The 17,533-nt window shown below is 39.9% G+C and overlaps 1 protein-coding gene across 1 annotated transcript in view; it reads right to left on the minus strand.

Moving 5' to 3' along the window:
- si:dkey-247m21.3 (5-hydroxytryptamine receptor 4) overlaps positions 1 to 17,533 on the minus strand; it is a 51,179-nt gene that overhangs the window by 33,408 nt on the left and 238 nt on the right. The gene's annotated exons all lie outside the window — the stretch shown is intronic.

The raw sequence follows: 17,533 nt of genomic DNA on the forward strand, positions 1-17,533 counted from the left end.
AGGCTTCATTTTGTAGTTTAATTCTAATCTGTTTAATCTGTTCTTTTTTACAAAAAAATATACAAGACTAAGAGTCTACAGCCATGCTAGCAGCTCTGTAAGGCTGTAATTGGACAATGTGCTCTTTTGAGCTGAATGCTAACATCACCATGCTAGCATGCTCACAATGACATACAAGCACGTCGGTGTCTAGCAGCAGGTATAATTTTCATGTTCACCATCTTACTTTAGCATACTAACATTTCGCAGGTAGTAATGCTGGACTGACAGCCTGAGAGCTGTGCCGCTCACATAGCCAAAAATAGATTCATTATAAAACATAGAAATGTATTACACCAAGACAAGATAAGGGTGCATACTGCTTCTCTCTATATTTACAAGAAAATCGATCATTGTGACAGGAAATTACAAAAAATGTTTAAAAGTGGCTGGAGTCATGCTGTGAGTCACATTAGACTGAGTATCTGCTCTTGATGAACAGCGGAGAGCCTTTCATCAGTAGAGTACTGTAGATGCCTTATCAGCTTTAAGCACCTATTACAACATCTGAATCTCTGGCTTTTTATGACAGCTGTCCTGTCTTATCGCACTCAAGGGTCAATATCATCACCTGACAGACTGTGACAATTGGCAATTCTGCCAACAGCCCTTACTTCCTGCAGACAGGTCACCATTTACAGTTTTTCACGTCTGCATATCATCTAATCCAGGTGTAATGTAAATTTAACCCAATTTATCACTTTTTTCATTCTGTTAACATTCATCATTCACTAGACTGAATTTTGGCATAGAATGATTTGACTTGACAGAATTAATACAGATAGAGTACGGGCCCATTAGACTGTTCTTGATTTGTTTGGTGGACCCCAGAGCCAAGAGAGCTGAGAAACCCTGATCTAGTAGACAGCTTTTCCAGTTCTGACTTGTCCAGACATCGTGTCTTTGACATACATACATTTATGCATACCATTAACTGGGTTGTGAAAACATTTTTTCAAAAGCACTAACAATCAAGCCAAAACTGAAGTCAAAACAGGGGTGACAAGGAAAGTTCAGGGTGTTTTCTATTAAAGGCTCCACTTTCTTGAGGGCATCTGAGAGATAACACAACCCAGTTAGATTAAACCAAAACTTCATTGTACTTGGCTGAGGAGCACACATACCATTTGTACTTACAAGGGCCAGTAAGACACTATGTTCTTTTCTGAGCACATGTGGACCATGGACAGATTAAAAAATTAGAGGACCCCTGGGCATAGATAAATTGAAGCTCCCCCGACACCACCGTCTTTGGTGGTTGAGTACCCATGCAGATATTTAATGATTTCCTAAATGCAGTCTCCACTGGCCATATCTCCCAAAAAATTAGAGACCAAGCCTTAACGCTGACAATTCCATGATTGTGAGTATGGAATAAAATTATAATAATATCTAAACAGTGAACCAAAACAGTAAAGTTGTATGCCAGACAGCTACTCAATAAGCTGAAACTCACTATAAAGCTCTGTGGAGCCAAGGGGAGCTGCAGATTCAGGTGATTCAGGTCATTTTCTGTAGATTCATCACTTCGAGTGAAACCCCTCTCTATGACAAAGGCTGTGAGATGCAATGCATTGTACAAATGGGGATAGTGGCACACAATTTCAGGACAGTCTCTACTTGAAGTTGTACACGGTGGTGCGCTTGATGCTCCATATGAAATGTGACGGAAGTAGTTCTTGCGTAGAGCGCTTGAAAAAGTAGATCAAATCCTTTTACCATTACGCCTCCACACACCTGGCCAATCAACAAATGTTATAAGATCTAACAAGCACCTAATCTGAGGCGCACTGAGGCCTTAGGGGCGCCTGACCGCTTAGATATCTGGGGCTATGCCTAAAAGGCCTGTTGAGTAATTCATCCACAATTATGACACAAAAACAATGATTACACACACACACACAGGAAATTTAATTTAGTGTCAAATTTGAAGGAATAATTCAGCTCAACAATAGTGCACAGATTGGATTCAGTTTAGCATTCGCTAACACCCAGTTTTCAACAGCCCACTGAAAAATTACTGATTGCTATTTGCATCTTAAATGGTCCCTAGAGGAAATTGTAATACCATTATCTTTTCTCTCTCTCTCACACACACAAACACACACACACACACTCACACACAGAAAATCATCACTGGACAACAATAGTAACACTACCCACCCCCCTCGCGTTGCTCACTAGGTTACTCACACATCAGACTCTTAGGAATGAGAAAATATTTGCTCAATGTGAATTTCTAAAAAAAGAAGAAAAAAAAACAGGAGGAAAAAGAAAGACAGAGAGATGTGTGTCGGGGGAGGTGTGTTTTCACAGCTCACTGTGTATATTTCACATCTGACTGACATGGAGCTGAAATGAACAGAATGAACTCTGCAGAGCAGCAGGCAAAGAGACAATAGGTTGCTTTTTCTGTCTATTTTAATAGCCTAAAGTTGTTATTATTACTATTCAAAAAGTTCCATTTGATCTTATTTTAGTTTTTATTCATCATCCTTAATGGCACATTGATTGATTAGGATCAAAGATCTAGAAACACTAAAGCTAAATTGTGTATCCTCTCAGTGAAGCTGATTGGACAGCATTACTTTAAATGAAAGAAACAAGACTCTACAGCCACGCTAGCAGCTCTGTGAGGCTGGATTTAGGCACAGCAATGCTTTAATCTACATGCTAATGTCAGCATGCTAACACGCTCACTTGGCAAAGAATGATTTGGTGGTCATGCTCACACTGACAATGTTTACGTGCTGATGTTCAAAAGATGTAATGTTTACCATGTTCACCATCTTAGTTTAGTGTGCTAGCATGGAACAGCATTAAACACACAGTACAGCTACTGCTATTGAGAATGTTGGTTTTGCAAGTGTTTGGTGATAAACTATACTATTGGTCAAATACGTTGTTTTTTACATGACAATGGCACTAAATGAAAAGCTAAGCGATCACCATGGTTCTTACACTTCATCTTGTGTGGAAAAAAAATTTATGGAAATCCAACCAATAGTTGTAGGGACATTTCACCTAAAACCACAAATGTGAACTTCATAGTGGCGCCACAGGAAAAGTCAGGGGACCAGCAAAGTCATTAGGATACATCTTATGTGGACCATGAGCTTCTGTACCAAATTTCATGCAAATGCGTCGAACAGTTGTTGAGATATTTCAATCTGGACCTGCGTGGTGACACAACTGACAGACTGACATTGCCATCTGCTGAAGCCATGCTGCTAGCCTAACAAACCAGCAATATAATCTATATCAAGTCAGGAGAAACAAAGGCTGATGGAGATCAGTTAAAGTTCAAGTTAAGACATTTATACATCAATATGCCTGTATATATGTATTTTTGTTCATAACATGCTTTCGAAAAGTTATCATATTAGTATAGATAGATGGATGGATAGATAGATGCAGACAATGGAAGAGGACTGACTGACTCATTTAATGTGAGATGTAATTAGAACAGCTCACTCACCCACTGGGTACCTTCCCGAACTACTGGGCTGCACAACTTGCCTACCTGATGCGCATCTGAAAATCTGGCTCTGCCTCATTTACGACACAGTTTAGGTTCCTGACAAAGACATCCCTAGAAAAAGATAGTTTTCAACCGATGCTATCAATTCATATTCAGATTATCCCTTACTTCAACAGCTAAGATGTCACTCAACCTCTGTTGACAGTCAGTGACAGCAGGTGCTGTTCAAAGGATTGAAAGTGTGTAATTGAAAATGCACTGCACATCTTAGAGTAATGCAGACTTTAAAGTGATTCAAAAAATGTGATTTGGAAGCATCCATGGGGCATTGCAGAATAAAATACTTAAACCATCAAGAGGAGAGGATGAACAAATTCAATTCAGAAGTCTAGTCATTATATCTTTTGAATTATGTTTGTCTTAAGGACTATTTTTACATACAATATAACAGGCCCAAACTCACAAGAAGTGTCATGTTGTCAGGGAACAGAACTCCTTTGTGAAACTGTATTTTGTTATCTGTCTGATTTTGCCAGTTTTATTCCTCCTCTGTAACCTTGTTTTTATTCATTTCTGCCACTGCATTTAGCACTCACTATGAAATGTGACCCACGAAAAAATGCACAATCTGCCACAAACAAACCTGCACACACATAGGCAAATTGCATAATGTTTTTTTTTCCAGCACGTGTACACAAATCTAAACAAGAATAGCTGGCAATGTAATGTCTCTTGACAATGTGCCCAGAGATGTAGGCTTTTGTAATGTAACAAAAGTTGTGAATCATATTAATTTGATTAAACACTATTGTGTTTGTGATCACTGCATCACTGTTAACACAACAAATGCAGCACATTAAATCCTCTTAAACTCACTTGTTTTCTTGTCAGGTAGGAAGTAAATACTTCTCACATAATCTCACAGCTCAGATTGTGAGAGGTCTGAACCGTGTGTGTGTGTGTGTGTGTGTGTGTGTGTGTGTGTGTGTGTGTGTGTGTGTGTGTGTGTGTGTGTGTGTGTGTGTGTGTGTGTGTGTGTGTGTGTGTGTGTGTGTGTGTGTGTGTGTGTGTGTGTGTGTGTGTGTGTTTGTGTGTGTGTGTGTGTGTGTGTGTGTGTGTGTGTGTGTGTGTGTGTGTGTGTGTGTGTGTGTGTGTGTGTGTGTGTGTGTGTGTGTGTGTGTGTGTGTGTGTGTGTGTGTGTGTGTGTGTGTGTGTGTGTGTGTGTGTGTGTGTGTGTGTGTGTGTGTGTGTGTGTGTGTGTGTGTGTGTGTGTGTGTGTGTGTGTGTGTGTGTGTGTGTGTGTGTGTGTGTGTGTGTGTGTGTGTGTGTGTGTGTGTGTGTGTGTGTGTGTGTGTGTGTGTGTGTGTGTGTGTGTGTGTGTGTGTGTGTGTGTGTGTGTGTGTGTGTGTGTGTGTGTGTGTGTGTGTGTGTGTGTGTGTGTGTGTGTGTGTGTGTGTGTGTGTGTGTGTGTGTGTGTGTGTGTGTGTGTGTGTGTGTGTGTGTGTGTGTGTGTGTGTGTGTGTGTGTGTGTGTGTGTGTGTGTGTGTGTGTGTGTGTGTGTGTGTGTGTGTGTGTGTGTGTGTGTGTGTGTGTGTGTGTGTGTGTGTGTGTGTGTGTGTGTGTGTGTGTGTGTGTGTGTGTGTGTGTGTGTGTGTGTGTGTGTGTGTGTGTGTGTGTGTGTGTGTGTGTGTGTGTGTGTGTGTGTGTGTGTGTGTGTGTGTGTGTGTGTGTGTGTGTGTGTGTGTGTGTGTGTGTGTGTGTGTGTGTGTGTGTGTGTGTGTGTGTGTGTGTGTGTGTGTGTGTGTGTGTGTGTGTGTGTGTGTGTGTGTGTGTGTGTGTGTGTGTGTGTGTGTGTGTGTGTGTGTGTGTGTGTGTGTGTGTGTGTGTGTGTGTGTGTGTGTGTGTGTGTGTGTGTGTGTGTGTGTGTGTGTGTGTGTGTGTGTGTGTGTGTGTGTGTGTGTGTGTGTGTGTGTGTGTGTGTGTGTGTGTGTGTGTGTGTGTGTGTGTGTGTGTGTGTGTGTGTGTGTGTGTGTGTGTGTGTGTGTGTGTGTGTGTGTGTGTGTGTGTGTGTGTGTGTGTGTGTGTGTGTGTGTGTGTGTGTGTGTGTGTGTGTGTGTGTGTGTGTGTGTGTGTGTGTGTGTGTGTGTGTGTGTGTGTGTGTGTGTGTGTGTGTGTGTGTGTGTGTGTGTGTGTGTGTGTGTGTGTGTGTGTGTGTGTGTGTGTGTGTGTGTGTGTGTGTGTGTGTGTGTGTGTGTGTGTGTGTGTGTGTGTGTGTGTGTGTGTGTGTGTGTGTGTGTGTGTGTGTGTGTGTGTGTGTGTGTGTGTGTGTGTGTGTGTGTGTGTGTGTGTGTGTGTGTGTGTGTGTGTGTGTGTGTGTGTGTGTGTGTGTGTGTGTGTGTGTGTGTGTGTGTGTGTGTGTTCAGGAAATGATGTAGCCTATTAAAAATAAAAGTACATATTCGTGACCTGTTTTTAAAGATGAACATCTTCACCGATTGACTTTGGGCTGCGTGCAACAGACAGACCAGGGAAGTGGTAAAGTAGTAAGAAATGGACAAACGCAGTATTGGTTTTGTCCTTTTCGTGGGATTTTTTTTTTTTGATTGTAATAAAACTTCAGAATTTCACTAGCATTATCCTTTAAGGGAAAACATACTAACAGTACTTCATTTACTCAATTCCCTCAAGCAACATGGATTATTACTCTAATTTATTCAAGGCCACTGTACAAGAACCTGTATACGTCTACTTCATTTGGTGATTCCTACTTGTTCGACTACATATTGCATGCATGCAGTGTGTGCAGGTGGAGGGATTTATAGCAACAGCACAGTACGAGCCAGACAGTCAAGAAAATAAGCACTCCTCAAGCTGTTCTCTGTAGCTGTATTGCATTATGATCTAAATTCCTGCTATTGTTAGTGTATAAATTGGTCTCTCTGCCTCTTCTACAATGAATCTCTTGCTCAGTGCTGGCACTAAAGAGAAGTGCTTACTCTTTTTCTTTTAGGTCTGTCAATGTTTTTGGAGTGCATCTGCATCATTGGAGTGAAGGTGTTGGAGGTGCCGCTGCTGATCGTGTAAAGGCCAGAAGAAGGCCAGTGTGTTTATGTCTTAGAAATTATGTTTGTTTTTAAACAGCCATCCATACAGCTTGCACAGATTCAAATTTAGCACATCTGGTCGTTTACTGTGAGGAAAGTCGAAGAAGAAACCACAGGTGTCACCAAATCAAGCAGGACTATAACTTTACCACAGATGATGCCACCTATTTTCCCTCATTCCTTAAAATTTCTCTCAAAACATGGACAGTGTTTACAACGTAAGAAAAATTTGTGGAAAAAAGAAATGTGAGGGCAAACAAAAGAAAACTTTTCAGAACATAATTTTTTTATAGGTTTCCTAAACCCTAAATTTTCCTCCAAGCTTACTGTTGATGCTCATCGGTATAAGAGCTTCACCACTTTTATTTTTCTACACTTCAGTGAAAAACGTAATGTGATCTTGAAACTTTTGAAACTTTTTAAAAACAGATTTTCAAAATACATTAAATATTAAGACAGATGCATCCCACACCGGCGAATTCAGATGCTCTTCAGAGCTGGTAGAAAGATGACAAATATATTTTGCTACTAATTTTTATGGCTGCAGAACTTAAAGAGTAAACAACAGAGAGCAGAACCCCTGTCACTTTCACTCAGCAATGATAAGCCAAAAGCAAAAAACATTATCCGGTTTCACACACACACACACACACACACACACACACACACACACACACACACACACACACACACACACACACTGAGCCTAGGAGTTTTGATTCTAGAGTATAATGTTAACTGCAGGAAAGTGTTAGCAGCAGGAAACAAAGGAATTGGAGAAATGACAAACTTATAAAGTTTGCTCAAGAACAAATTGGTTTGGGATGCCAATGAATACCATGAAATAACCTCTAACCACCGGAAGCAGCCGTCACACCAGCTCACACATACAGTACACACAGATACTTTCACTGGTTGGGTCGGAAAGGCCACTGAAGTAAAACCGTGTAAAACTAAACTCTCAATTGCAACCAAAATTCTTAAATCTGTGATGGAAAGAGCTTACAGAATGTCACTAAACCCCTCCAAAACCTAAAACCCTTTGTCTCCATGTTTTTTGCTCAGCACTACAGATGTTATGCTCGAAGAAAACTACTCGACACAGTATTGACCTTTCAAAGCAGAAGTTTCACGGCAAGATGTTTTGATGCCTCGCTTCAACATGGCAAAAATCATGTGACCACTCTAAACAAAGCTTCACTACGTCACACTCGACTCAGAGAGGTGTTGTACTGGTTTTGGATGCAAGATGTAGGCTACATTTCTGCAACAGGATTTTAAAAAAGAGTAGTAGAGTCTGTTTAAAAGTGAACAATTTTCATAATACAACCTTTACTTAACAGAATAACAATAATAAAAGCATTAAGACTACTTGTATTCTGACTGTTTCATCATGGTATCAGATTTACCTCACCCATACAAATGCAATATCAAGGCCAGGGAATGTCGTCATTTTAGGCCATGTCAGATGCTTCGAAATAGTAAACATTTTCAGTACAATTACTTCATATTGTGTTTGTGCTCCAGAAAGCTTTGTTTTCTCCATTACTATTCAACACTTATGTTGTTAATGTTGCTGTTTTCTGAACTGCAATACCCAGGTGTAACCTGTCGATCAAATAAATGTATTCTGCCTTTGGATTCTCTGTTGATAATGTTTTCATAGGTTTGACAATGTTTTTTCTCTCTCTCTGTACAGCTGCAATGGCTATAGCTGCTCATGCTAGCACTGCTCATGCTAGCAGCACTGTTCCAGTGTTGGGAATGTCACTGGAAAAAATGTACTTAATAAAGTAATTACATTACTTGGCTAATTACTCGACCGCAAAAGTAGTTTTTTTCATTAGGCTACTCGTTACATTACTTCTGTTAGGGTAACCTTCAGCTCCATCATATGCACATTTAAACAGCTCCAAACCCTTACACCCACACATCAAATCATCTGTATTTAACATATGTAGAAATATAAAACAAGACATATGGTTTAACAGGCAGTAAGCTGGAGATATTTACCATCAACAGTTAACTTAACGTTAGCACCAAGAAGTTGCATCTTCCCAGTGAAATCATGAGGTTCACATAACCTCCAAATCCCAGCTAATTCCTGTGTTAGGAAATTGTGGCAATGTAGCTAAGAAGACGCAACATAGACACCACTGGATTTGACCTGAGTTGCGATTTCTCCTTTTGGTAGGAGGCTGCTGACCCCCCAAAATTCCAGCCCCTGTGCTAAGCTAACATGTTCTGCATCAGTCTAACTGAATGCTGAGACACCAAACTGATATCAAACTGTAATGGAGCATTACTGGGAGTAATAGCAGTAACTGTCATGTAATCAGGGAATTTCAAATTAATATCCGTAGTTTACGCTACTAGTTACTCAAAAACCTGTAATATGTCACTAAACACTGGCAAGTCCTTCTTCAACATAAGGCACAATTATGCAGCAGAGTATTTTCTTCCCACAAAAGAGATACCAGATCGCTGACACAACTCTTCAAAACTGTCTTATGCTGTATCAGTCATTAAAACTGGAAATTTGTCAGATGAAAAAACAGATGGACTACCCTTGCTGCACCCCTGAGTACAATAATTTATCTATCAGTGCAGGACAAGAAGACGTTTCTGCGGAGACAGCAGCATACCTTGAACTCACAACCTTTTAGGGACAAATGAGCCATCAGCCTGGAATAGTCACTGTAATGACAGATCCTGCTGGACAAAGTCTGCTGAGAATTAACTCATTATCTCAAACCAAGGTCTAATGTGGGGGGGGGGGGGGGGGGATCACATAAATGACAACTTCTGCTCCATTTGTCAGTTTTGTGTCTTTCTGGGGCCACGTTAGCGCTGTAGATGTGGCATGCCATGTGCGAACAGGACAGTTAATCTAGTGGGCTTTTATAGACTACAAGTCTGTGTAACAAGCACCTGAATAACCAGGCAGCATTTGGTGACAGTTTGCTTCCCATTTAAAGACTATATTTGGCAGGTAAAATAAAGAGAGAGACTGATGAGTTTCTGGAACGCCCAGTGGTGCTGAAAAAAAGGATTCAGTTTTGCAAAGTTATTTAAAACCCTGTTCATTACTATAATGATGTGTTTTACAAATACTTAAAGTTTGGTAAGAGAACAGAACAGTACCACTTGTGAGAAAACCCTCAACTCTTGCTTGCTGTACATTGAAGTAAAGTCTGAAGACTGATAACACTAATAGGACTCAGAATATTAATACTGATAATAAGCTTTCCATGATTAATTGTAAAATTGTTTACAGTTTTAAGCACTGGAGTAAAACTATTATAAATTTTGAAATAGAGAAATAATTTTCTTTCATTTACAATCTTTTTTCTGTGTGTGAACATGAAATTATGTGATTATACTGTATTTTCTTAATGTGGATCCCAGGAAGAAGAGTAGTTGCCAAAGTAACAATTTATAGGGCTTGAAATAAACAATAAAGAACATTCTCAAGAAGCCATGCATCAACATTTTACATCCAGAAATCATCAGCACAGCCACTGCTTCAACAAGGCTGAACACACCTCAAACATATCCTCAAATCAATAGTGTCACCTACAATTACTGTATGTTCAAAAGCCCCTAATTCTTCCACATTTCCTCCCTTGGTGTATAGGCACTGATTTTTCTATGCGCTCACAGGGATGCACTAAATCACACACTGGCCTGCTGCACTCATGATTGGAGCAAGATGCAACCCAGAGTGGACGGAGCGTGTCTTCTGTATAAAGCTGTGTCGGTTGGGGTAATGGGTTGTGAGCAGGTAATTTAGCATGCTGGGCCCGTCACAATGAGAGTGCCAGCTCATTGGATGAAGGTGGTAAAAGGAGAACACACACATGTTCATACAAGCACACACACACACACACACACACACACACACACACACACACACACACACACACACACACACACACACACACACACACACACACACACACACACAGACAGACACACACACACACACACACAAATTCAAAAGATGTGGAAATAAAGCATCTACCTAGGGCAATCACCCACTGTGTTCCTCCCCATGGATTTAATTAGTACTGATCAGGTTTCCACTTTCTCATAGTATCACTGTCCACGTCAATATGGCCTTCTGCGCACACTCTGCCAGTAAATTCTGCTTAAAATACATTCAAGGAAACAAATATATCTCAACGAATAAAAAAGAAATAAATAATTACAAAAAGCTTCTTCCTATTTTATGCCAAACTCCAAAATAAAAGTAATAAAAGGAACAACAATTTAAAATGGTAGTCCCTCTTTGTATAATGTTTAACTTGATGCTTTGCGTGGACTCCTTTTCAATATACATAAGTCACTTTATCTAAATAAAAGTCTGCTGGTCCACATAGAGTTCTTGTCCACAAAAATTTGACAGTGATAATATTTAACTGAAATTTTTTATCTACAAGAGTTGCCCCAGACCAGTGGAGAGACTGGCGTGCAACAAACTGTGTCTGGGTTACCTCATCTCACCCAATAAATGGTCCAATTCCACTCATGTACCTGACAATAAAGACAAATCTTTCTTATTTCACTAGAAAAGAATCCCTACCCTGTCTGCCTTTTCCTGCTTCTTTCATTGAGTAACTTGTACTCCAGAAATAGATAGTCAACAATGATCCAGGAATTTCCAACATAAGCCTGAAATTTAATTCTAGCTGCATTAACAGATAAACATACCAACAGCTAAATCTATGTTGTAGTATAGCCCACCTCAGTTTAGGTTTTATTCCTGCAACAAAAACGACAGCCGATTATTATGTTTTAGATGTTCAAGAGGAACTGGGCTTCTCTGCTTAGATACATTTTGGCATTTATAGAGCACTGAGCCCCAGAGCCCTATTTATGGGAAACTCAGCGTGTACTCATAAACAAAGAAGTCAGAGAATGTCAAGGGAGGATCAACCAACTGGAGAGTGACAGCTTACAAATCATTGGTCAAGGAAGTAGCTTGGTGATTTTCTGATTGTAGTGGGTCAGTAAAAGCTAGCACAGTTTCAGTTTCAGTTGGTAACCAGAAAGTCTGACAATTTTTAAGCAGTTATTCACCTTGAGACCTTGAGACCAATGCCCTTTTCAGTGTACATGTGGACGTGTGATTGTTGTATTAAAATTAACTTGAAAAATGTAAACGTATCCTTAAAGGTGCTATATGTACGTTTTTGCTATCGGTGCATAGCCAACGTTAGCATTAACAGCTGTTTACTTACTAAGAGCTTCAGCTGAGTTGTGTTTGCAAGATAAGGTTAGAATACACCCTCTGGGCAATGCTACTTCTTCATCCTCTCATGTTGGACTGAGGGCAGACCGGATGTTACAGTGACTCACTATTGCAAAGTGGTTTTTGAGACAGGATGGGCTGGGGCTAGTGGTTTAGCATGCTAACCTCAATAGAGGAAAAGAAGTGATAGCAATAGGAGCAAAACAGTTAACCTTGGCGTTGCTTTCCACCGCTGGAGACAGCTCTTGGTGAGTAAAGGTATGAAGTTTGATGCTGAACTCGCAACGTTTCTTCTAGACTGGCAAGTAAACAGCTGTTATTGCTAACGTTGGCTATGTAGAGATAGCAAAAACTTACATATAGCACCTTAAAGTCTATAAAATCGGGCTAGGTCTTGAACCTGCTTGTTGTGTTCAAACAACAGTCCAAAACCCAGAGATATTCCACAAAGACATAACATATAAGAACACGTGAATGTTATAAATTTTTCTTGATTAATGATAATCACTTCAGTGTTGTTAGTTACATTTCTGTTGATTGATTAACTGGCTAATCGTTTCAGCTGTACCTTGTATCACTCTTTTGAGAAGCGAGTCCCCCTAAATGTGATGAAAAAGTATCTGTCTGTCATATATATCAGTCAAAAAGTTTAAACCCATTAAACAACACTCTGGCATGCAAGTAAATTGCAGTTAAAATTCCAAATTCATCCTCTCTACACCTAGAGTTGCAGAATACTATAGACGCTTGTTGATTTCACTGAGGGTCATAATCATGTTAGATTAATATGGCACTGATATCACTCCATGGAAGTTGTTTTTCATATGAAGAAAATAGTATTTCCATATTGTGTCAGCAGTAGGACCAAAACAAAGCGCTTATATCTTTGTTGGCAACACTGTGTTGAATCTACTACTGCCCATATGATAACTTATCTCTTTCTATAACCAAGAGGCATAAAGAATAGACAAATATGTTGCTTAGGGTGAGGTGAGACTGATAATGAATAATGCCTGGCTAGCCCTGGGAATCAGGCAAATGTATTGGCAGTGATACAGCCTAAAATTAGTCTGAAGGCAGTGGCTCTCTCCTAAATGTCTACAGGGAGTGGCTAATAAGGTCAGCACAAAAGATGATAGCAGGGACAAGAAGTTAACTGTTTCGGTAAAGGCAGAGTCCAGGGCTGATCCCCCCAAAATCACTTTTTTGCTGTGACTAAAATTTACTGGTTGACCATAATTTGCCAGGGGCATGTTACTTGAGTACACTCCCCCTCTCTCCACACCAGTTTGTTTCACCTGCCTGATTCATTTACAGATGCTCATACCTGGGAACTGACCAGGGCTATCAGTCTGCTTATGGCACCTGGCCAGTGTTAGAATAAGGCCCTCTGCAGGGTTTCAATTTCTGAATGAGGCAGGAGTGTTTATTTTCTTTTAAGATAATCAAAATCAGATTCATTTTTATCCAGATGCAACCTTTTATGCAATAAAATCTGTAATAGTAGTAAACCACCATGACTGCGCATTTTAACAAATTGCCTTTTACTCGTTTTTTCTTCTTCACAGATGCTGCCAGAGATTACAAAATTTGAGCTATTTATTCCTGTGAAACAACCTAAGAGAAGATGATTGATAGGGATCTATTGGTTCTTATTTTCAATGCTGAACTGAACCAGTGCTATTTGTTTAGAGGATTGCATATTAGACTCCATGTAATATATTTTATATGTGTGGACAGGCCAAAAGATATTGGCAAGCTAATGCTGATTTGGACAAGATTTCCTGAGAATAGGCGCCATGTCAAGGGAAACCAATGAAACTGATTTATTACAGAGGGGATTTAAACAATGGCCAAGGGAACAGTTTTTGGGTGACACCACTGCCTCAACTTTATATTTTTTAAATGTTTCATCCCATGTGATAGCTTTGACTTGTATATAGATGTTGAATTTTGTGTCCATTATGTTGCTATATCTATGCGTCTTTGGTTGCGCATACATAATAGCCATACGTTTTCCGTAACTATATATGTCTATAGTCATATGTTTATGTTTTTTCATCTTTGCTCAGCTTTATTGTTTTTGCTGTATGTTCATGTGTATCTCCCTGAACATTGTTATTGGAACTGTGTACTATATGTGTGTAAGTACACTGAGAGCCACTAGAAACCAAAGTCAAATTCCTTGTGTGCACAAAAATACACTCACTGAGCACATTATTAGGAACACCTGTATACCTGCTTATTCATGCAAGTATCCAATCAGCCAATCATGTGGCAGCAGTGCAATGCAGAAAAATACTGCAGGTACAGGTCAGGACCTTCAGTTAATGTTCAAATCAAACATCAGAATTGGGGAAAAATGTGATCTCAGTGACTTTGACCGTGGCATGACTGTTGGTGCCGGACGGGGCTGGTTTGAGTATTTCTGAAACTGCTGATCTCCTGGGATTTTCACACACGACAGTCTCTAGAGTTTTCACTCAAAATGGTGCCAATAACAATAAACATCCAGTGAGCAGCAGTTCTGTGGACAGAAACTCCTTGTGGATGAGAGGAGGTCAGAGAAGACTGGCCACCATGTTTGGAGCTGACAGAAAGGTTACAGTAACTCAGATAACTGCACTTTACAACTGTGGTGAGCAGAAAATCATTTCAGCACACACAACACATCGAACGTCAAAACAAATGGGCTGCAACAGCGGACGACCATGTCAAGTTCCAATCATGTCAGCCAAGATCATATATCTGAGGTTGCCGTGGGCACAGGCTAACCAAAACTGGACAGTTGAAGACTGGAAAAACGTAGCCTGGTCTGAAGAATCTGGATTTCTGCTGAGGTACGCAGATGATCGTGTCAGGATTTGGCATCAACAGCATGAATCCATGAACCCAACCTGCCTTGTGTCAACATGCCAGGCTGGTGGCGGTGGTGTAATGGTGCGGGAAATGTTTTCTGGGCACACTTTGAGCCTCTTAATACCAGTCAATGATGGTTTGAATGCCACAGCCTCTCTGAGTGTTGTTGGTGACCATGTGAGTCCCTTTATGGCACCAATTTACCATCTTCTAATGGCCACTTCCAGCGAGATAATGCACCTTGCCACAAAGCAAATATCGTCTCAAACTGGTTTCATGAACATGACAATGAGTTCAGTGTACTTCAGTGGCCTGCCCAGTCGCCAGATCTGAATCCAACAGAGCAACCTTGGGTTGTAGTAGAACGGGAGATTGTCAGCTGACAAATCTGCAGAAATGATGTGCTGCAGTCATGTCAACATGGACCAGAATCTCAAAGGAAGGTTTCCAACATCTTGTGGATGAAGACCTGAGGCTGTTTTGAGAGCAAAAGGAGGCCCTACCCAGTATTAGTAAGGTGTTCCTAATAAAGTGCTCAGTGAGTGTACTTGGCCAATCTCTCGGGCAGGTTAAGGGTAGGTTACCTAAGGTTAAGGTTTGGAATTTAAAAAAAGCTTGAACACACATCATTAGAGTTGAAGAAAAATGTTCCTGCGTTTGCTACCTGATTTCTATATGCTTACTTACTAGAAATATTACAATATTGGAATTTAAATCTTAGAGCTGAAACGATTAGTCGTTTAGTAAGTTGACAGAAAAATAATCAACAACCATTGTGATATTAAAAAAAACTGTTTCAGTCATTTGCGATGGAAAAAAATGTCAGAAATTGCTAATAATTCTCTGGTGTCAGCTTCTTGAATGTGAGAATTTTCTGCGTTTTCCCATTTTACATCATCATAAAATAGATATCTTTGTGTTTGGGACTGTTGGTCAGACAAAACAAGACAATTGAAGATAAAAACCTTGAACTCTGGGAAACTGTTATGGGCATTTTTTCACAGTTGTTTGAAGTTTCATAGACTAAAAGATTGATTAATTAACTAAAAAATATTTGGTAATCGTTAAAAAAAATAATCACTGCAGCCCTAATCAATCCTTTTCTACTTGGGAAACTATGCTCTTTTTAAAACTGTTAGAAATCGTTTTTCACAACCTTTCAAATTCACACTCAACCTCTGGTTTTCATCCCTATCTCTTTTACTCGCACACAAGCACACACACACAACTTGTGTAAACAGTACAATCTACAGTGTATCAGGGCAGTTCTCTTACCATACTGTACTATTACAATCAATTAAAAGCTTGATCAATTGAAAAGCAGCCAAATATACAGAGCGGCTTCTGCCCACCCTGCTGAAATGAATTTGATTTAACAATAGATCACATGTGTGCGTGTGTGTACAGTATGTGTATACACATGAGCTTCTGTGTGGCTACAGTACCAAGTGTGTGTGGGGTTCATATTTCTAATAGACAAACTATACTGTAATAAGGTAACGAAGAAGGAGACATTGCAGCACCTCTGCGATGAAATGGCAGCGATCAGTTCCTACTGTGTTGGGGGTAAATGAACAACAGCAGACCTTTTTCATGTGTCCTGATACCCAGCAACAGTTTTTGGAGATACTGATGTGAAACAAGCGCCCGCTAATCTTTGTATGGATGTATCAGCCGACCAGAACAAAGACATAGGAATGCTGTAGAAGCAGGGTGGAATTCTGGCACAACTTTACCTACTTCAAAGTTGCATGGATAAGGGAAGAAGTCTGAAGAGGTAAAAACTCCTGGAGCACTTGTAGAATAAAGAACAACTTTGTTGTCAGACCCTGATGAAGGTCAAAAGGCATAGGAATAACTAGGAGGACGACCCTGGACTCCAATCATAACTCCCTCTTTTTTCTCATATTACACACATCTACTATGTTAACCCATCCACACTCTCAGATGGGTACACTTGGGACTCCAGTGATAGATGTCATGTCATAAAACAAGAGATTAGACCTTGCTGAACCAAAGGAAGTACAACCTAAGTTTAAGCACTTATTCTGGGGCAAAGTTTCTCTTACTGTGTACTAAATATAACACAAATCCTTATCTGTCTTTATGCAAAGTTCTGTGCCTGTGGCTCATTAACTTCTCCTCCTGTGTATAAATGATTTTTTCTTCATTAAAGCAAACCTTACTGTACTACACGCGTCACATTTTCTAGAGTATACCTGCACACTATACTTCTGACTGTATAAGTCTCAGCATCTGGACAATGACATTTGTTGTGATTTAAAGAAAATAACAAATGGTAATAGATAATGGATTATCATTCATCTTTATGAAGTAAATTCATAGTTTACATACTAACAGTATCAAACCATTGTGTAGTAAATAAAGCAGAAAGATATAACCTAGTACTTTTGCCTCATAATGACCATCAAATGTAGTTCAAGTGTAATCTTTTATGATGTTAAAATGAAGCTGTACGACATATAGTAGTAATAGACCCACCAATGAGTCAAGTAATGAATGGGTCACATTAAAATTATAAACACCCAAAGTACATTGCATTTGATTATTGCAGACTATTTAAGAAAGGAGTAGGTTAAATAAGATGCTGTTATGTCGACGTCGGTCAATAAACGTGTTAACGACGATGAGAAACAGGAGGAACTCTTTAGTAAGCGATAAAACACAACGAGCTGTCTCTTGGAAGCTGGTAATCGGAGAAAAACAGCCTGATTCGAGTTTTCACCTCTTCAGATTTTTCGTAACTGAACTGTCATCATCTGGACAGCAGTGTTG

The sequence above is a fragment of the Xiphias gladius genome, chromosome 20 (assembly GCF_016859285.1).
Source record: "Xiphias gladius isolate SHS-SW01 ecotype Sanya breed wild chromosome 20, ASM1685928v1, whole genome shotgun sequence".
Taxonomy (NCBI): Eukaryota; Metazoa; Chordata; class Actinopteri; order Istiophoriformes; family Xiphiidae; genus Xiphias; species Xiphias gladius.